The 23,210-nt window shown below is 23.6% G+C and overlaps 1 protein-coding gene across 1 annotated transcript in view; it reads left to right on the top strand.

Annotated features, from left to right (window-relative positions):
• Positions 1 to 11,774: 11,774 nt before the first annotated feature.
• The window catches only part of LOC132929322 (5-hydroxytryptamine receptor), a 186,244-nt gene continuing 174,808 nt past the window's right edge, over positions 11,775 to 23,210 (top strand). The window contains exon 1 of the mRNA XM_060994598.1: positions 11,775 to 12,107. The gene's annotated coding sequence lies outside the window, so the exon portion shown is untranslated. The remainder of the gene's footprint in view (positions 12,108 to 23,210) is intronic.

Here is a 23,210-nt window from a genome sequence, read left to right as displayed (position 1 = left end):
CAAATTTAAAATGACATACCTTAAATCCCCCATGTGACCTAGCTATAACAATTTGTGGTTCACTATGCGTGAAAATACGCCTTTGAGGCTAGGCAATTTTATCTAAATATAATATTAGAAATTCGATTACAAAGAATGCACTAATCGAGCATAATATATACAATGTATTAAAAACACGATATTAATTAATTTATATATTAAATGTAAATGTGTTGTGTGCGAGTGTGTGTATGTGTGTAGAAATGGTACAATTTACCGAAAGAGAAATACGATGTTTATTTATTAAGTCTTCCATAGGATATGTTAATACTCTACATTTGTACTCTGGGTTCGATGTATTAGCAAGGTTGGTTTATTAGTTTAATGTCCATCATTTGCATTGTATTTTCGTAATAACAAAGGCACTTTATTAAAACGCACATTTATTGAACATATTATGCTGTAAACACATATCTTATCTGTATGCCCAAAATAAATAAAATGCTTTTAAATATAGGAAATTTCAAAAATTGAAAATTCCTATACACTATTACTTTTAATATTCTAAAAATTAAAAAAAAATAATTAATTGACGAACTCAAGTAATGTTTTTATCGTAATCAAAAGATATAATATATATTTTCATCAATCTTTATCAAACAAAACCTTCGTATTGAAATCAACTTATTTCTATACAAATCCAATCTAATGCAATTTTTTTTTTAAGGATTAAAAAATATATAGAGTTTCGTTAAGGTATAAAATATTCAAAAGATCCATGGATCCAATAGGTCTATACCTTTTTTTGTTTATCATAATTCGCCATTGACAATTAAACCATTTTTGGGTCTCTATTATCCAACAATGCTTTTTATTCCAGCCTTAATATAAAATATAAATGCTATTTATTAATCCGACTCCCAACTATACAAACAAATTCTTAAACCAGTACAGATTTTATCGGAATCCTCTCATTAAAATGTTAGGCTTCGATTCCAAACAAGGAGTCAACCCTATCGTTGTTGGTGTACTGCAGGTTCTAAATTTCAATAAAAAGTATCAACACTGGGTGATTTATCTTATTGATCACTCACAAAATTCTATATTTATTTATTTTTTTTTAATTTTAATTTCTACAAATATCTTAAGTTGTTATATTTTATTTTTACACATATCATATTATATACTCTCAGAATATATATATATATATTTAAATAATTATAAATGTTTTTTTTTTTAATTACATTTATTTATTTTTATTATTATTATTATACTAGCTTAGAGAACATGGCCTATCGAAAGGCCATTCAATTTACCTACCATTTGGTAAATATAAAATGGAGACTTATGACTTATTGTTATTAAACTCTTTTACTGTTTGTGCTAAATTTATTGTTCTATTTAAGTGCTTTTGTGGAATGATATGATGTTTTCTGGTTGGCAGTCAGGTTCGATTATTTCGTAGAAGTTCTTTGATTTGTTGTACTGTTGTCTGTTTTATTTTTTTTTTTTCGTTGTATTTGCATTCTTTCGTTAGATGGTATACCGTCAAGACTACTTCACATGAACTACATTCTGTATATTTAATAAGGTGTTTATGTGTAAGATGGATGTGGCCGATTCTCAATCAGCTTATTATAATTTCTGTTTTTATTGTTGTTTTAAATTATATTTTAATTTATTTATTGTAGTTTTGTTTTTTTGATTTGACCAGTGTTTTTTTTCCAGATAATATAAGAAAATTAATTTCATTAGATTTTTCGTATCTTATATTGTACTAAAAATTTGTTTGAGGGCTAGGATACTGTTATTTTTTTTCATATCGGTTTTTCAATGTCCTTATGTCCCAACAATCTGTACATTTTTGTTTTAATAAATTAATTTTTACTGGATTATAAATTTAAAAATATTTTCCAAATGTAATAATAATATTAGAAGATTTACATCATGGTTTACGTTTTAAATGTTTCAACCATAATCGAGTTTTACATTTATATTTTACTCATCTGATAAATCTTATGGCTTTAACCATTGTAAGTTTATAATTAGACTATTTAATTAATGTTCTGAATTCGTATTACAAAGTAAAATGCCTTATCTTTATGAATTACTTATTGTAAATATGTTAATTTCTGTACAAGAAAGTCATTACCTACGACTTTAGTTATTATTTAATATTATGTTTATAAATATCCTAAAAAATATTTTTAATGATTAAAATTGTTATTTATAATGTTTGAATTCGAGCTATTGATTTGACTTACTTATTCTTTTTGAAAAAGATATGGAAAACAGAAAAAAAAAATATATTCGTGTATTTAAAATATACATATTCATAAAATGAATGTATTATACAATCATGTCTGTTACATAATACAGTGTTATTTTAAGGGTCCCATATATTATTATTTTGTATAGAGTTCCCTATATGTGTCCGTTATGTTTGTCTGTCAGTCGTGTAATTCATTGTCATGGTTACCTACACTATTGTTTTTTTTTATCAAAATATCATAATTAAATGATACTTTTAGAATCCTAAATTTATAACGTTTTATCGAATAATAATTAAATAATTATTTCTGTACCTATCCTTAAATGTTTTAATTGTTTTAATACATTTTTTACAATATAACATAAATTATTTAAATTATAGAACCCAGGAAATATCTTCTGATATATAGTTAGTAGGTTGTGAGTTAAACATACCATTGCGTATACTAATTAATAAGTAATACGTAAGGACACGCATATAATGATAAACAATTTTTTTAACTTTTGAGTCAAAAACTGATATTAAGTAAATATTTTAGTTTTTATGAGTTTCTTTTTTTTGGTACATTATCTCAATTATTAAGAAATGTACTAGAATTTTAATTTTTTATATCTCACAAAGTAGGTATTGAAGGGAATAATTTTTTTTTTTTTTTATCAGAAACTACCATTAATCGAAATTTCTGATCCAAAACGTAATTATTGATATCACAATATAGAATTTAAAACAAACATCACTGTAAAACCAAAGCAATTACTCCACTCAGAATCTAAAATTTATCTTTTCTATGAAATTAAAATAATATTCACTTTTGAATAGTAACGTAATTCCAGAATACAGATGTCAAAGATACTATATATTGTAAAGTCTTACAATTGCTTGGATTAATCACATATTCAATTTAGGCCCCAAATAAATACGTTTGCTTAACATGGAATGTAGCTGGGTGGCAATCATACGCTTCAGTTTACGTATCCATCATTCATATAATGTCATCTACTGTTGAGTATATAATAATGTTTGATGTACATTTTAATTTAAATAAAATCACTAATACGAAATGGAATGTAAATAAATGTTAAAATATTATCTGTATATTATGTTATTTTATTAGATTATATAGATTGAAATATTATAAAACAATCAAGTTCACACAAAATCATTGCAGGTCTTTTTATTATTTTTTAAATTTTAGTAATATACATTTCGTCTATATATATTATTATAATTTAACATTTTTTCGATATAAAGTTTATTGTTAATATCATATTATATTTGTTATTTTTAATTAACATTTATAAATAATTTTATGAATTACGCAGGCACGATATTTTTTTTCTCGCTGGCACGGCGGGTCCTCAGCCTAAAATGTGGGGAGAACAGAAATAAGTGTTTGATGATTAATTTTCAGTTATAACAGTTATAACAGTTATAACAGAATTATGCGAACAGTTATAGAGAGTTGAAAAACACATAATAATAGATATAGTGAATTTATGATTCGGTATGTTTTGATTAAAATATACGAAGCCGAGAGTCATTATACGGATTATATAGTGGGTAGACCACTACCCACACGATAGCCATATCATCTTGACTGTGGACTCTCCACAATAACGACAATGGTCAAACATAGCTTATACGTATATTAAATATAGAACTTAGTCATAAATCACAGAGCAGAATAATACCTATGAAGGATAATAATTAAAAAATTATTTAAGTAAAATGTTACAACTTACTTGTTTTAAAATAAATCCGATAGACGTTCAATTATATAAAACCAGTGTGTGTAATAGTCGATAAATTTTAATTAAGATAAATATTTGAAAGATTTTTATTATACTTCGTAAAATTGAAGTCCCAACTTATCCTAACCTATCCACTAGATTAAAGGTTAAGCCATTTTAAATTAATATAGCTAAACATGTTTATGTTATAATTAATATATAATACAATTCTATAATATATCAGTGATTAAATTAATTTACCATACCAAACCATATCAAACCATAAAAGTGTGGTTTGGTTATTGTATACAATTGAGGAGATGACATCCAATAATAATAATAATAATTTCGCGTTTAATCGTCATATTATGAACAGTATTGTCAAAGTCTAGTTAAATATTACAACTGGTGCATATCTAATATACCTAAAATAAATGGATTTTATCACATCACTATTTGTTTTTTTTTTTTTACTAGAATGTATTTTATTATAATATAGAACTGATGTCTTCAGCACATATTATGCGAATATTCATAAGCATACATTTTAGAGATATGAAAATTATGGTATAGGATCAATTTTCACGTATCTTAAGTTATTTTTTATCCTTAACATAATTTCGTATGCTTGTGTACGTAGTACTTACTAACTTTTGGTATAAAAAATAATATTTTTTAGGGCATAACTCAAAAATATTAATAACTTTGATAACAAACTATATGCATGTAAGATACAAATGGATAAATTCAAAATAAACTCATACAACAAAATATTCTTAACTAATTTAGGTTTGGTTTTTTTTTGTTGTTGTATAACTATGATTTGAAGACCGATTTCTTACTGTTTTTAAATACTTAAAAATATTTGTGAAGATCATATTATGATGTTATAAAAACATCTCTATTTAAATATTATTTTTTAGTTGAAAAATGATTCTGTAGGTGTATGATTTTATATATTATACCAACTATTTTTATTAAGTAAATAAATCAAGATTGTAAATGACGTATATCTTTTGCATTAAAATATAGTACCAAGTACATATTTACAATTCTTTCTCATATATTATGAAACATTTTGAGGTTTTCAGAAAAACTTTAAGATAACTTTGACAAACAAACCCAATTTATATAGTTGATATAATAATTTATATAAAATATTCACCTGAATTTATGTTTTAAAATACATTGTTTTACATTACTAGGTATCTTTTTGATTGCGTATATTTTTTTTTAATATCGTAATATTTCATGTTTAATTATTTTTATTTGGAATTAATTATAAAATAGTTTAAATTAGAAATAATTATCAATGGGATATAATGCATTTCAAAGAATTTTTGTTTTAAAACAAAAAGTTATGAACTTAAAATTAAATATTTTGGAAAACATCAGTCAATTAAATATGTATATATATATATATATATATATATATATATATATATAGTTTAACTATTTAATTAAATTTAATTCAAATATTCCACAAAACGTGCATTCTTATTCACTGTGTAGAATTCGTATACAGAAATTTTATAATTTTAGATGTTGTTGGAAGTTGATCTATGACAAAATAACAATCAAGATTTAATAGTTACATACAATTCTATAGTTATTAAAACTACTTGCTGGAAGGTCGATACATTTTATTTTATTGTATATAAAATTAAATAAATTGTATTTATAAAATAGATTGCATTTTGTTTAAATTTAAAAAAATATAAAAACACATTAAGAAAAAAAAAATTGAAAATCGTATCAATCAGACTTTTCTAAGCTCTTTAGTAACCACTTTTTCTTCTAAAAACAAAAGATAATTCATTTATGAATAAATAGTACACGAGGGATTCATAATGGTATGTCATCATTATTCGGTTAGTATAATAATATAGTAGCACGTGGGTAGAATAATATTTAAATAAACTGAAATGTATTTAAAAGGTCGTATTTTAAGTAATAAAAAATATTTCGAAGAAGAATTTTGAAATCATTGTATAGTTTAATAATTAAATGAAAACACGACAAACTCCATTTGTATAATATAAGTAAGTTTTAATTTCTCAACGTTTCTACTATTGTAGGTTTTTTAAAATGTTTATAATTTATGGCAAAATTTAACAAAAAAAAAATGTATATGTGTCCAGTATTACTAAAATTGGAAGTATTAAAAATAAAATATCACATGCATAGTCACTTTTATATAACTCAATAAATTAACTCAATAGATTTGGAAAAAAATGTCCAACATTGTTGTTTTTATAATTAAAAAAAAACAAGTTTTTATTTTGGACAATTTTTTATTGAAATATATTTTAACTAATAAATAAACTATAATAGTATTATGGTTTCAATAAAACAGTTAAAACCGGTATTAATGATCCATTGTTGTCCTAAATTTCAGCCTATTTTGTTAGAATGCATGCATATTGCATACCTATGTTCAACTTTACAATACAGTTTCGCATCCTTCGACGTGGCTATATGTCGCCATTATTGTTCCTCTTTTTAATTAACGATCTTGGTCAACTACTTCGGGGTTAGAAACAGTTTATATTTGCTATTATTTAAAACTGGTGATGAAAATATTAATAGAAATTAAATTTTCATAACTTAATATCTTCATCTAAGTTATTTCCAGTAATTTTATTTGTTTATGAATATTTTAATACTTTCATATTGTGTAGTTTAAATCAATTATTCCGTACCTAATAAAATTACCAAATCATCATAATTTTATAGTTTTTACAACTTTACATATCGGTGAAGGTAAACAAGGACGATTATATAGTATGAAAATTAAACTACGTAAAATGTCAATTATCCACGAAATGCCAAATGATGCATAATAATTTAAATGTTTGTTGTTTCAATTCCGTTTTTAAATATTTTTTGTTTTGTCGAAAATGTAGATTAGTGGAGTCTTTTTTCAAATGAAATGATTTATGATTGCTTTTAAGTCTTAAGACACATATCCTTGTAGTGACTCGTCCAAATACTGCACCTCATATTTTTAAAATAGCTTTCTATTGTTATATTTATGACAGAGTAAAACATCAATATTACTGAAAAATCTATCTACAAGTACCTATTTTATACGTAACGAAAACCGAGTAAACTAACTTTTATTAAATGCACATTATTTTAACATTGGATGGATCAGAGTGTATGACTATATAAGAATGTTAAGTATAATGGGTAAGATACGCAGAAAAGTGGTTGCAACTCATACAATATATTGAGTAGTTTCGTTGGGTAAGACTATAAAACTTTTTGAGAAGTTTAAAAAATGATTTACTATGTTTGAATACTAATTTTTTTCCAACATCATATAAAAAAAAAAAAAAAAACCATAGCATACGGATATTACGATTCAACTCAATTCAGTTCGAAATGAATTGAATATTATATTATTTTTAAATACTATTTCATTATTAATATAATGTTATATCTTTTATATTAATAATTTGTTTCAAAATATTAACTTTGGACTTAACCAGCTAGTAAAAATTTAAAATACAGATTTCTTATGAATATGAATTATATTTTAAATATTATATTAAGTTGTTTCTATCGTTATTAATATGCTATACATTTTAAATGAGAATCTTTAATGTTAAGTAACAATCAAATTATTATTTATACCTAATAGTAATAATAATGTGTATTTTTACAAAAATATTATTTATGCAAGAAATATTAGTTAAAACATTTTTCAATATTTTCCCTAGATGCGGATGTTGAAAAAAAATATAATAAGATAATGTAATTCATACATTTTGGTTTGTACGTAACATATTTGTTCTTTATTGTTATCAATATATACCTTATACAGTGGTGGTATGAGGGTTTTGATGCATAAAATACGGAGTAGATTAATATAATGTTTAACTGATACTTAAGATTATAATAATTATAAAAAAAATTAAGTTTTTTATAATCGATAATATCATTTTGACATCAGAAAATAATAAAATATATAACAAAATTAATTATAAATACTACATAATATTATAATAGCACGTAGAAATACTTATATTTCGATAGCTTAGTGTTATTTTTAAAAAACATTTTGTTACGAATATTATATTTATGTAGTTGTTTGCATGATACATATACGCTATAAGTTATCACACCAAAAATATATATGGCCGTGGTCCTGAATAAAATACTATATTATTGTTTACGTAAAAGTTATGATATTTTGGAAATATATTGGATTCTAAAATGTTCGTATATTCAATATTGGCGTTGCTACTGTAGAAAATTTCGTTGGAATAATATACCTATACCTATTTTTGGATGAATAAATTACCTACAGTAGCAGGTGAGGATGGCATTATCAAAAGCCATTTAGTTCAAATGGAGAAAAGAATATAAAAAAAAATACGCGGATGATAGATAGTAGATACCTATTATTCTATTTTGTGAATCGGCGTAAATGTCGTTTACCGGTTGCGGTTAAATCGATGATTATTGTTGTTGTGCGGTTTTTTCTTATACACACATAATATAGATTTTTAAACACATATATTCACTAAGAAGTGGTATTTGGGGTAGTGTGTAAGTGTAACCAACTATTATTCTATGAAGTATATTTTACTTTCATTAAATTCAAATAGCTCAATATGTTTTTTTTTCTATTTCCTATTTTTTGTTACAATTTATTGATTCAAACACTTGTACCTATTGTGGAAGAGATATGGATAATGTGTGCATTTTATTTACCATTCAAAATTGTAGTATGACTAACTCAATATATCTATAAAACGGTGACACTTAAATATTACCCTATGAAATTATCGTTTTCTTCGAGTTTGAACAATTACACATAAAATGTGCATATTTTCAGTTTATTACGACTTACGAGTAAACTAGCTAATAAATAATGATATTAAATAAAATTTCATTATCTTTTAATGCATATGTTGGTCAAGTTACAAGATAATTTTAATTTACATATATTCTCGGGAAACAAAACATTACATTATTTAACTATGAAAACTATTCATACATTTAAAATCAATTCTTCAAATAATGAGCTATTTAAGATGTTATCAATTATATTTATAAATAATAGGTAAATAAAAATATTATTATAGTAGTGCAATACGGTTATATTACGCCAAAATTTAATTCCATACATTTTTAGAAAATAAAAAAATAAAGATAATTAACAACATAATAAATTAATATGTAGGTATATTACTATTTAAACTACTTCATTTGTATGTTAATTTAAAATGAAATTTATTTAAATCAGTTGCAAAATTAAGATTTATCATTAAACGAATTACGCGAACTCCGTAAAAGAACAATTCATAAAAAAAAAAAAAATGATCTCTTACATGGTTTCATAGTTAATGTTTACTGTAATACATAAAGTACTAATTAGTAACTTGATGTTACATTAGATTAAATAACATATTATATCATATTATATTTTAAGCATGAATGTATTGTTTTTTTTTCCTTGTAGAACGTTTTCATTAAGGGTGGTGTCTAATTACAAATTTAATCTATTTAGTACTTAAAAGTAAAATGCTTTGTCAACTTCGAGGATGGTACTGGTAGAAAATTGGATCTTTTTAGTATCTAGTTTGGATTAAAAACGGAAAATCCCAAGTAGTTTCACAATAACTGAGAAAAAAAAAGTGAACTAAGCAAAATATTTAAGAAATATCAGTATTCGTTATTTTAATTTAATTAAAAAAATATTATCTATAGAAAATACATTTTTCATTACAACATATATCTTTTTATTTTCAATATAATTTTCAAAATGTTTATTCTTACTATTTATGATATTTATACAGCGCACCTATTATCCACACCATTAAATAGTACCATAGTACCCATTGTCAGTATGATTTATAATAAGTTAGTTTTTATTTTTACAATAAAACTCTAGTACAATATTCATGATTATTGAATTAACGTCATTCATTTAATGTAAAAAAAAATTTTTTATCAAATCTAAATATTACATCTATTGAAAGTTTAAATTTTTTATGAATTTTTACAGTTAAATAAAAACTTTATACAAAATAATTACAGTAAACATTAAAAAAATTTTCGACAGTGTATTTAATAATATTTCAAGTTAAAACGCTATATAATACATTTATGCATGCCATTATTAAATGTTTTGATGGTTTTAATATTCTTCTTTTGTTTTATGTGATTTATTTTCTACTAATTTATGTATGTATTTAATTATTTATAAATAAATTACAGGAAAAATAATACAAATATATATGAATATATACATTTATATTATAATGTATTTATGATTATTTAAATAAATAAATAATTCATCGAATGTTATGTTTACATAAATAACGTTAAATTTTATTTTGTATGCATTTACTTTAACAACTGATTTGTTCCTTTTTATTTGTATTTTAGCTTACATGTATACATAATTTTACTTAACAAACATTTTATATAAATTATACGCAGTATTCAATACTTTAATAATAATACAAATATACTATAGGGTAAAGTGTGATTTATATTTTGAAAAAAATGTTTTTTAGTCTTATATCAACACTTCATACAAATTTTAAGTTCCTTTTGTGTGTATAATATGTGTACTGGTTCATATTATTGTTACGGTAAATTTTCAGTATCCCTAGTTTTTAAGTTGTGTATAAGCTAAAATGCTCCATTATTCTTTTTTAAATAATACAAAACAAAAACGTATATCACTATTGCATACATTACCATATTAAACAATCAAGATATCATCGTTATTGTTAGTCTCATTTTCGTTTACAAACATTAACAAATTATAATTACACAACCAACATTCAAAATGTCTGATTCAATGAAATAATGATTTCTAAAATGCACGCTCAAGTTATTTAAACTTAGGTTATTTAAATACACGATTTGCTTACAAATGGCATAAGAAATTCCTTGTTTAATAACTTATTTGTTTCAGCTACATATATTTGTGTAAAAATGTGATCCAAAGAACATCAGCCATACTCACGGGCATTTAATGACGAACATTTCGTGCTTTATGACCCTCCATTTATATAACGGATGATTTTAAACAGATGTAACACTAAAGCTAAAATGTTACATAACTTGTTAGATATGTTTTACTGTACTTACTACTTACAATAACACAAACGAGAAAAATCAATATCAAAAAAATTAATAAAAGTGTACATTTTTCATTTTGTAACACATTGTAATATAATGTATACGGTTATAATAATTATTATAAAAAAGACATATATTTATGTATTTAATATTATAGTAATATTTATTACAATCTTTAGAGTACTAAGTTAAATCTCGAATAAAATGACTTCAAGTGTATTTGAATAAAAAGGTGTCAAAATTGGTTATTATGATATAATAGTAGCAGCTGAGAAGACAATACTTTGATTTAATTTAATTTGATTTTAATTTATTTTGTTAGTACATTGATATAACTATAAACACAGGTATCTTTGAATCGGCTGGCAGCTGCAGATATTATTGTATAATAGCGTTAATTTAGAATTTTAAATAAACTATTTAGAAAGATCATATCAAAACTGAAAATTTAACAATCGGTTTGTTTCTTCTTCTGAAAAGTTGATCCTCCGAATATTAGTTTTGAAATAATATACAATCGATTATCAACTAACTATCGGTGATGTCCACCTATGCGATAAGAAAAAAGAGTTACGAATGTTGTGGCGGGCCGGAATCGAGAGGAGGCGCATGGTGTAAGGTGGTTGCTACGAAACATCGATAATTCCAGAGGCGCACACTGGATAAACTCTGTGGGACGACGCCGCCAGTGGCATCGTATCCGCCGCTTGATGTGGACCACCGTTTTTCCGCTTTCCATTCGCGTGATCATAACTGCTCTCGTATGCACGCGTGTAAAATAACCGTCAATAATAATTAATCATTCAAATCACAAACAATAGTCGATTTTACTACTATATAGTGTACGTTTTCGATAAATAAACCATCGCCGTTTTCGTATACGTACTTGTGTGAGAACCATATCAGCCGTGAGATCAGTTTTGTACGGAAAGTTACAATAATGTTTGGCTTTTTTTAATAATATTGTTTTTTCTCACCGATCGATGAAAGAATCATGAACCAGTTGGTGGACACAAATAGTGAGTTAATATTGTATTTGTATTTATTTTTTTTGCAGAAGCAGCAGCAGCAGCATTTCTATTATTAAAAATTGTACATATTTTATATTTTAAGTATTCGTTGATATAACTTAAAATATACTTAATTTACAATTTTCTAATAATTTATTGTTAGATTTATTATAGGCTATAACTACTTCAAAACATTACGTTTTAATAAAAATATATGTTCCTATTGTAATGTGTCTAAAAATTATCAAGTAATATTACATATAAATTATACAAATCTGTATATCTTAATATTATAAGGTACCTAATTTAGGTATAATTGCATAATATGTAAAACCTTTATGAAACCATTGGTCCAAATATCTCAAATAACCTCATATTAAATAAACGTGATTAAAAAAATGTAATAAATAAAATCTACTCCATTGTACATAATATATATATTATGTATTTCAAAGTATTTAAATGGCTTGTATAAATATGTTTAAATTAAATGTTTTAGCTGCTGAAATTATAATATAATACACATAAAAACATTGAATATCAAAAATGTATGATAAATTATAATTTAAACCTAAATTTATAAATTTATATTTTTAAATTACTTTTATATAAAAAAAAAAATAAAAGTATATTATCCAATAGTAAAAAATATTTTAAATAAAAGATACAAGTGGAATGTGGTAAAATTTAGGATAATTGTCGAATATAACAAGGGAGGAGGCTTTGTTTGTAATAGATCATTATTGATGACTGCTGTATCAGCATATTTATATAGGTAATTAATTCTATTCAACTGTCTTATTTTAGTAGTTAATGTTATAAAATATTTTAGAAAATATATACAATGAAGCGGATTTTTTATTTTTATTGAAAGTCATTATGTAATATAAAAAGATAAAAAGATACAAACATTTTAATAATTTTTATGATATTTATACTGTTCATCTAAAAATTGATTGAAGTTTTTGTTTCAAATATTGAAATATTTTTAATAAAACATTTTAATTGCTAGAATAAAATAAAACCTCGGATATTTTATTCTGTATATTAACATAGATAATGAATTGTGATGTGTTTTTAAAGTAATTGTAGTCATTTCACCATATTTTTTTATACATCAGGTAAGTAAACATTAAATTGCATGCCTGATACACAATAATATTAACAATTCTTTATTAATTTACCAATATTAATGTATTGTAACAATAACAGCTGTTTTATTTTTATCAAACTTAATTTTTATTATTTTATTAATAAATTTTTTTTATAAATTATATTAACTGAATTATCTGAAATGATATAATGATTTATGTAGAATATCTCTGTGAAAATAATTTTCTTCTTTAACTGTGTTAAAAAAAAAAATAGCCATTTCATAAATGTGACAAAATAAACTCAAAAATAATCATCTGTTATAATACACTGCAGAAATGAAATTGTAGTTGAATACTTAAAATATAAGTACTTCATATTATGAAGTATTCTATATCTGATATTGGTATAATATGTGAACGTTTGGTTTAGAAAAATATTCAGTAGACGCTAAAATTATAGAAAAATTAATAATAATATAATCTCTATTGTTAATATTTCGTTTTTTTTTATTTTGTTATAATTAACCACAATAGGTTCAGTAGGTAATTTTTATTTAGAACCTCGTATTATGAAAACACGGCAGCTTAAAATACACTAAACCTAAAACGAACACGAAAAAATCTTAAAATCCTTTCAGACACACATAAAAACCATTTGTTTCAACCCATTCCATTTAATAAATGGTTCCCTTGTTAGTGACCCGACGAATGTCCGTGTACGTGATGCTGGACAATCCCAACTCAGTATTTATTGTTAAATTCGTTCGTGATATAATTCGTTATACCAGTGAATTTTATTTCCTCTTGTTATCATCATTGAAAACGATCGAACTAAAATCCAATACTCGTATGTATACAGTCTGGAAAGTATATTTTAAAATGTGTAAATTCGTTCGTATTATAATTATATTTAATTGATTTCAATACTACTAACAATTTTCGAGTAAAATGTGTATACTTGATGTTTTTCGATAAATAATAGGCTATGTGTTTTATGTATTATTTACTATTTATAGTAGGAATGCAATAATAATTTAAAAGGTATTTATTATCAGCTATTTATATATTTTGAATTCTATAACTACAATAAATGTGTTTTAGTTTACAATATATCATTGAGTTAATCGTTTTTATTGAAAATAAATTATAAACTTTTTTAATATTTAATAAAATAGTAAACGATAATGATTGAGGTATTCTAAATCTGACTTAACAGTAAAAAATAAAAATAATATAATAATTGAAAAAAAAAACTAATAGGTACCTATGTAATAATTGATTATGACAACTATGTTACCGTTTAATGATTTATTTATTATTCGTGTATACATATATCATTATAATATTGGGTTAAGTATGAAAATCAGTTTGCAATAAATTATAACAACGAATTATTTTTATATACTTTGTTCTATAACACAATTAATAATTAAAAATAATAATTTATTATAAATAAAATAACTTGAATTTTCATTAGTTCATTGATAGACTCGAGTAATTTGATTTAACTATGGTTTAGGTCGATGACAGTGAGACGCCGACCTTTATGATAAACATCTTATTATAATATTGGTTCTTAATAAGGTAATATTGCTTTCGTAATCCGCAATTTAATTCTAACTCTTTAAACACTAAAATATTTTTATAATATTGTTTAGTAAAATGTCGATAAAGTGCTCAACGTTATAAATGATCCTATGCTACGTCTTATATAACATTATTCATAGTAAAAAATATAAATCAATTTTATTCAAATATTCTAACACGGCGCTCTGGGTAGTCAATATTAGTACTATGGTGTGTAGGTGACACGATTTAAGAAAAATATAAAAATTATTTTTATTTAAGATGGAATGCAATATTTACCAATATGAATTAATTGATGTTATATACATATATTCATTAAAAATAAAATAAACATTTGATACAAATTTAAAAATGGATATTATGGACCAATTTATTTTTGTGATTATTTAATAAAAATATTAAATAGCTTAAAAACGGTTTTTTTGTGAATAGTAAATAACTTATATTTTATAATAAGTTTCTAATTTAGCCAATTTTTTTTATAAAAAAAATTAATTTACTTATGCATTTTCAGTAATATAATCATTCATCATAATAAATTCAATATTATATATTAAAAATCATCTATTAGAAAAGAATATTTATTTGATATTTGATATTCTTAATAGCGTTATTCAATGAAAGAAGAACGTCTGGCACTTATAATAAAATATAATAATAATATAATAATAAATTATAATAAAATAATATAATTATAATAAAATATATCTTATATATTAATTCAATATGTTCAGTTTTATAGTTTGTTGATAGTTATGTAATTTATTATTTTAATCAATATTCGGTTTTTAGTTACAAAATAACCTTTTTATTTTTATAAGAAGAGTAATAATATAATTTTTTTTTATATTTAATACAAGTACTTGCTTAAAATTATTGTGAAGTAAGTATAAATTTAAAAAAAACTATTATTAATTCAACATTTTAAATTAAAAGTTCAAAACTCTATTTTGAGATATACGAATAAGCTAATATTATAAACGATTATTTTTTTTTTTGCATTCTCACCATTTTATAATAATAGTACTAACGCGACACATTTTTGACTGAGTATAATTTATAAACTAAAATAGTATTATTGGACATGCTATCAGATGTAATTTATTAATTTATGTGTTCCGTTTGTTCATGATAATATGGGAACATATAATATACGTTAAGTATGTTAGACGTTAGTAAACATTTTTAAAATTTATTTAAAATCATTTTAATGAAAATACAAATTTTATAATTCGATTAATAATAATTGTAAAATTAACAAAATAATAAATGATACATATTGTATGTTCGTTTAAAATTACATAAATATTTCAATAAATATTATAAATTCCAAATTTATATTTTAATATAAAAAGGATATTGGTAAAGTATGATGGATAAATATATTCAGTTCTACGCGTATATTCCAGTCGTCTTGTTTAGCTTTATGAGTCATTTCGAAGCAGCTGAAATTACGGTATTTTATTTAGCCAACATTTATGAACATTAGCGTTATACGATCGGCTACTGTAATAATTATGATAATAGTCTTTCCATTTTTAAAAATACATTCCACAGAAATATACTCTAAGTTAATTATTTATGGATGGGTATAATATTCATTAAATAAGTCTTATTTCTATATAGTAGCGTTGTAAAAAAATCCATTATTTCGCTATTATATGTATCAACGCAGATTTATTTAAATCTTCGTTTTTGTATATAATAGATTACAAAGTATCTTTTAAAAATAAGACTCATTTTATCGAATAGTTTTAACGTTTTTCAGAAAATTAGAGTTTAACAGTGTTATAATATATCAATATATTTTACTAGTAAAATATATTAAATAAATAATCCCTATCATTAAACTTCCTAATATCTCGTTGTTAATATTATACTACTTACTAACAGTTATGACTCGAAGTCTATCGCCACAAAATGATATTGCCTGGCATTATTTGATCCATTCGTGGTAAACTCATTTTTGTATCGATTAGCGAATATTTATTTATTGAGTTCATTCAGTTCAGTAGTTCTAAGAACGATGTCATCTGCATAAGCTAGTGATTGAACCTTTTGATCACGTAACCAAAACCTTGTGGAACTTTGTTTTCGAAGCCATTTATCACTTTGCGCAATACAAGGTTAAATAATATTGGCGGTAAGCCATATCCTTGTCTCAATCTCAATCTTAAACTCATCTGTAACACTACCAACAACATTCATCTTAAGAATAGTATTCTGCTGTCGCTGTATCAATATCACCTGAAATATAATATAATATTATTATACAAAGTTTTCATTATGTATTTCATTTAAAAAGTTTGCAAGTTTTGTCAACTAAAACAAATAAACTAAATATGTAATATTTGGATCGCGAAAGGCGTTTTATATCATTAGATAATATTTTATAACATCTATACATTTAATGAGAATTATATTCTAAACGTTTTATCTAAATTATTATATCCTCGATACCGTTGAAAATAAACATTTTCAAAATTAAATTTTAGTTAGACGAGTTAATGCAAATTGTTGGTTTTTTTGAAATAAAATAAGCATTATATTTTAATTTAATGACAATTATAATATAAACTAAAAATGAATAAAAAAATATGCGCTATCTCCTTATTTAAAAATTAATTGCAGCTAGATAGATTGTCTTCTTTTACCACAGCTGTTAATCAATTATTATATATTTCAATCAAAATTGTATTATGTGAATGCTAGTGTAGTGATTTTAAAATATTACATATATTTAAATTTATATTAATATATTTTTAGTATATTTTTAGTATATTTATATAATAAACAATATTTTTACATTTAGAGTAGAGTTATAAATGTGACCTTTGATTATTAAATCAAATGACCTTTGATTGGGTATTATAGGGAATTTAATGCGTTTTTGACAAAAATACTGAGAATAGACCTTGAGTCAAACCACACGTTTGGTTATGCTATAGCTATTTATGTATATATACATGGATACAAAGTCAATTGATGTCGATCGGTTTAGGATTACTATGGTTTTTCAACATACACGCATAATATACGTCACAGAAATACGTAGTATACGCTATAAACTCATTAACTAGTAGTGGTTAAACTTACAAACAACTTTCCAAACACTCAAAAATCTAATAATTTGGAAGATTTGTAACAAATATTTTATTCCGAAGGTTAAACCGGACCGGTATTTAGTAACCTATACGTCTTTTAATTATTTAGAATATATTTAATTTATTATCTATGTTTAGCTATTATTTTATTATTTTGTATATTCAATAACATTCTGAGATATGTAAAATAAAATAGAAATACTCATTATATCTTATTTTTTTTAAAATTAGGTAGATATTATTTAAAAGTTCTGTTAGAGCAATATTACGAAAAATCATAAAATTTAAGATTTGGTGCATATAATATGAGGTATTTTTCTTTATAAAATATTATAATACATTTCGTGTGTTTAGAGTAAAAATGTTTTATTCTGTTTGGTGTTGTTAAATGTGTAATATACAACATCAAATACTATATAATATTATTGTACTGCAAAATATATTATAATATATTTTAATTATTTGATTATTTTATGTTAGGTTATAATAAAGTGTATTGAAATGCATTAGATTTTTTTTTTTTGTTGCTATAAGATACTCGATAAATTTGGTTAAAAAGATATATAGCTTGTTTTTGGCTTTTTCCAAGAAAAAAATCTCCATTTAAAAACGTTTTACTTATGCTCAGTGCGTTCCATTCCAGCAAAATATAACAACAACTTCTGAAAACTAAACAATGAACACGATATTTATTAGTATATCGATGAAAAACATATTCAAATCAGTAGCGGTATCAGATCAATACTGTTCAATTTGGACGGACAAAGTTAAGAATGGCCTTATTTTTATGTACATTACCTGGGTCCTGTGAACCTCATTGACGACCCTAGGCAGTATTATTTCATAGCTCGACCCAAGATATTGCTTTACCTACATCAATATTTTAGCCCACTGTATTTCCGCCCTTTTTACATGGGACTATGTATGCAGCACTGCAATGACATGTCAGTATCATCCGGATTTCGAATAAACAATTTACAGTATTAACAAGAAACTACCTGTAAAGTTTTTTTTCGTATCTATGTGGTTTTTTTCACAATTGTCTGGTACGATGGCCGAAGTCATACATATATAAAACTGAGTTTATGTCGTACAACATTTTAATGTCTTAGTATTGTTTAAGTACATACTTTAAACAAATTTATCATAGTCGATATTATAGAAAAACAAAATTCACACTAATAAATAATACGAAGCTTAAAGAATTGTTTAACTGCTAGAAAAAAACATATTGGATTTAGAACGATATGCTTTATATTTTATAAAACAGTTACTGGTACAGGATAGTATTATAAACCTTGAAACTGATTGAAATCTTATTCTTCTTAGTTAATACTGTATAAATATTGTTTATTTTAATTATTTTATTTGCCTTTTGTTATTTAGAAAAAATTACTGAAAATCATTATTTTATTTTAATATTTTAGTATTGTAAAAACTAGTGTTAATTGATTATTTTATCATGATCAAGTGACTAGATTTTGATTTAATAATATGCAATTATTTTTTATATGATATTTATTATATTATTTATTTTCTTATTAAAAATACTTTGATATTCTCGTCAAGCTTAACTTTTATAATTATTTAACATTTTAAAACTATACATTTTATATTTATTTTAGGACTGTAAAATGTATACAGTATATTATTGTACAAGTATAATATAGTATAATGTATATCTGTATAATGTATTAATATATTATACTATAGTACTTAAATAATTGCATAAATAACACCATGAACAGTGTGTTTTTATTATTTTAAACATTTATTTTTGAACCAACAATGTTATTGCCTTCTTATATTTACTATATTTTATTATATAAATTATTATTTATTTTTACTTATCGATTAATATAAAACTTGTATAAATATATTGTAGTTTAATAATTGAAGTACTTATCGATTTATTTATTATATTTATTGTTTAATAAATTGGTTAGTAAAATAAATACATTTTTGTTATAATAATATTAACCCAAAAATTATTTTAATACTTTAAGTTGAATGAAACACTTATGTATAGCATTAATGAATTACTATAAAAGTTATATTTATCTTTTTATTGATCCCGATTAATGAATAAATACATTTGTATTTAATGACTTACCGATGATTTGCTAAAAAAAAATAATATATTTTTTTATTAAGTTATTTTTAACAATTATATTTAAAAAATACATATAAATAAACATTTTTTGGTATTCGTATATAACACCGTTCAAATGTGTAAAATATTATCTGGTGTTTGTTATTTAAAGAAATATATTTTGAATACGATAGCAATAATATATATAAAAAGTATTACTTAGTATGTAATTTACACATAAGAACTCGATAATTTAATTTTATTGAAAAATATTTATAGTTAAATATTTCAGTTTGTAATTATTAAACTAAATATAATATAAATATTGTTTTCCTGTGCGATTATTTGCGTAAATATTCACGAGTAATATTATGGAAATTTCTTAAAATTGTTGAGCTATATTAATATTTATTTTAATATTTTCTATATTGCTCAAAAATAATAATGGAATGAAAAAAAATATATTTAATAATCAATTTATCGAGGGGTATTGAGGATTTATAAAACTATTTATGTATTATACTTTTTCAATTTATTATATAATACATATTTGTGGAAATAAATTATAATATGTTGTGTAAAAATAAAAAAAAAAATATAAATAAACTTTAATTTTTGTTTAATTTAAAATTTTTATTTATCAGGTTGTTGTGTAAGTAAAGTTAATGCTTGATAATAGGTAATAATGATCACCTGTTTTTTATTCACAATAAACTACATCAAGATAATATAGACTGTGAATGTACTCGATAATAATAATTCTCATACATCTCTAGTTTTATGATCTTGACATTTCTAAATTTCCATAATATAAATACACATACAGTTGAGTTTTGATAACTTTAATCTCGAGGGGAATAAAAATAAATTCAACTGATGTATTTTTCAAGTTATGATATATACCTCAGATATAACTTATATACACTCCAAGGAGTAATAATTAAATTTGAGTTATTAATGATTTTGAGTTATCGAGGTTGGCATCATGAATCAAGATGTAATTGTTTGTTTGTTACTATCGTCCTGATTACCTGCATACTTCTGTATAGCTGATATTCATATAATTGGTTATAATTTGAAAAAAAAAATTCATGGAATAGTCAACAGCCCACGCTGAATACCTCGTTAGGTTACGCCTATAACTGGTGATACTATAATTAAAATAAATTATGTGTGTAATCTAAAAAAAAAAAAAATTATAAATGAAATGACTACTTTGTATATTAAAAATATATAGAAGTAATCTGTGTTGTAATAAATCAATTCTTTATGAAAATATTTTAATAAAATATTAATAATACGCTATGTATAAAGTTAGTTACACTTTAGTTATTAATAATATCTTTAAATAAGACTAGAAATATAACTTAATAGTTTATATTCTCCACTAGATCTTATACCGATTAATAAAATGCGAAGGCCTATTATGACGTGTTGATTTATATATTTCCCAATTAAATTAAGCACTTTTTACACATTGTTTAGAAATTTGACGAAATTCTTAATTTTCTATATTGCTCATAAAATTATAATACATCAATACATAATATAGTATAACAATAACCAAATAAATAAAAAAATGAATTTGTTAAAGATTTATAACATTTAACCGAAACTCATAAATTATCCTTTTCCGCTTACATTAACAAATATTAATTTTGGAACGTGTATAATGAATAAGCATTTTAATAAGTATGTAGTAAAAGTTTATTTTATCTCGTCATCATTATAAAAATTACATATTTAATTTTGTAAAATGACCAATTTATAGAAGTCATTAAACTATATTTGAAAGAACACGTTAATGTACCTATTTCGTTCAATGGTTAATCAAGATTCAAAGAAATTAAAGAATCCAAGTTAATAAAATCAATACTATGAAGTAATATTTGTACGTGAGCTCTTCAAATAACTTTTATAATGAATCCAATAAATTACTTTTCGATCATAATTCACTTTATTTAGTTTATTATTATGATGACGAAGAAAAACCAAATTATAACCTGATTTATACGAAATTGAATAGAATTTATTAATATATCTAATTAATATAAAATAGATAGAAATACTCCGTTTATCCTGATAAAATATAAGCTGTAGTCTGTAAAAAGTTATAGTTAAGAATTTATTATGTTTCAATTATAGGTTATTGGTATTTCAAAAATAAAATTATAAACATTGAAAAGCAATATAAAAATATTATAAACAAATTAAAATATATTGAAAATTTTTAGAATTTTCAAAACATTTTTTATTTCATATATATTTTATATTGCACGACGAGTTGTGTCTATTAATAAATAAAAATATGTAATTGATAATTTTTAATATTTTTATCATTAAACAAGATGTCAAAAGTTTAGTTAATTATTATATTTTTATAAAATAACCAAATGAACACACCTGTAAATTATACACGATTTACACTTTCTATTAATTGTCATCGCCAAATCGACAAATAGGTACAAAGATACAAAGACGACAAAGGATTTCTCCGATCGGACTCGAATATGTCGTATAATAATTGCTTTATTTATATTTTAAGCAGAGAAATAATTACAAATATACATTTTGGTGTGATGTGTCTAATGGGTGTATATTTTTGAAGCAAAATATGTTTAGTGGACAAAAGTTGCAGATGGAAGCAGTGGCGGTTGCCGTGTGCTCTGGTTGTCGATAAATAACTATTATCCTTTGAGTACGACTCTTCTCGAGCACTGACTATGGCCCGCCGCCGACGGATATTAGCCGCAATTTCCTGAAAGCACTCTAATGGATATTGCCGTGCGGTTTCCTCCTGAGCCTTTTCTCCGTAACAATTAGGATTCGGCATTTCAATCTCTTCATGACCACATAGTCCGGCAATTTGTTTGGTTTCTATTTACCTCTATACTACCTTTCCGTCGCCGAAACGTTTCTAACTGTTCACGACTCACGTGAAAGTGTCGACGTGTAGATGGTATATCCAGTGGTGGCCACTGACCATATACGACGGTCTATCTATCTTCACCACCACCACCGCGATGATGCGATTTACTTTTGGTTTGTCTGGGTAAAATGTTTAAAGTCAACAAACTGATTAAAGTTTTTGAACGGTGAAAACTATTCACAGATCTTTCTCCGTTGAAAATTCTATTAAAATATGTGTCTGTAATCAGTGTATGGTTATCGTGTGGTTATTTTTTTTTATTACGGTTTTTTTCTGCGTGCTGTGTAAGTACGTACGACGTACACC

The sequence above is a fragment of the Rhopalosiphum padi genome, chromosome 4 (genome assembly GCF_020882245.1).
Source record: "Rhopalosiphum padi isolate XX-2018 chromosome 4, ASM2088224v1, whole genome shotgun sequence".
Taxonomy (NCBI): Eukaryota; Metazoa; Arthropoda; class Insecta; order Hemiptera; family Aphididae; genus Rhopalosiphum; species Rhopalosiphum padi.
Note: the sequence above shows the minus strand (reverse complement) of the source record. Positions and strands in the feature narration are given on the sequence as shown.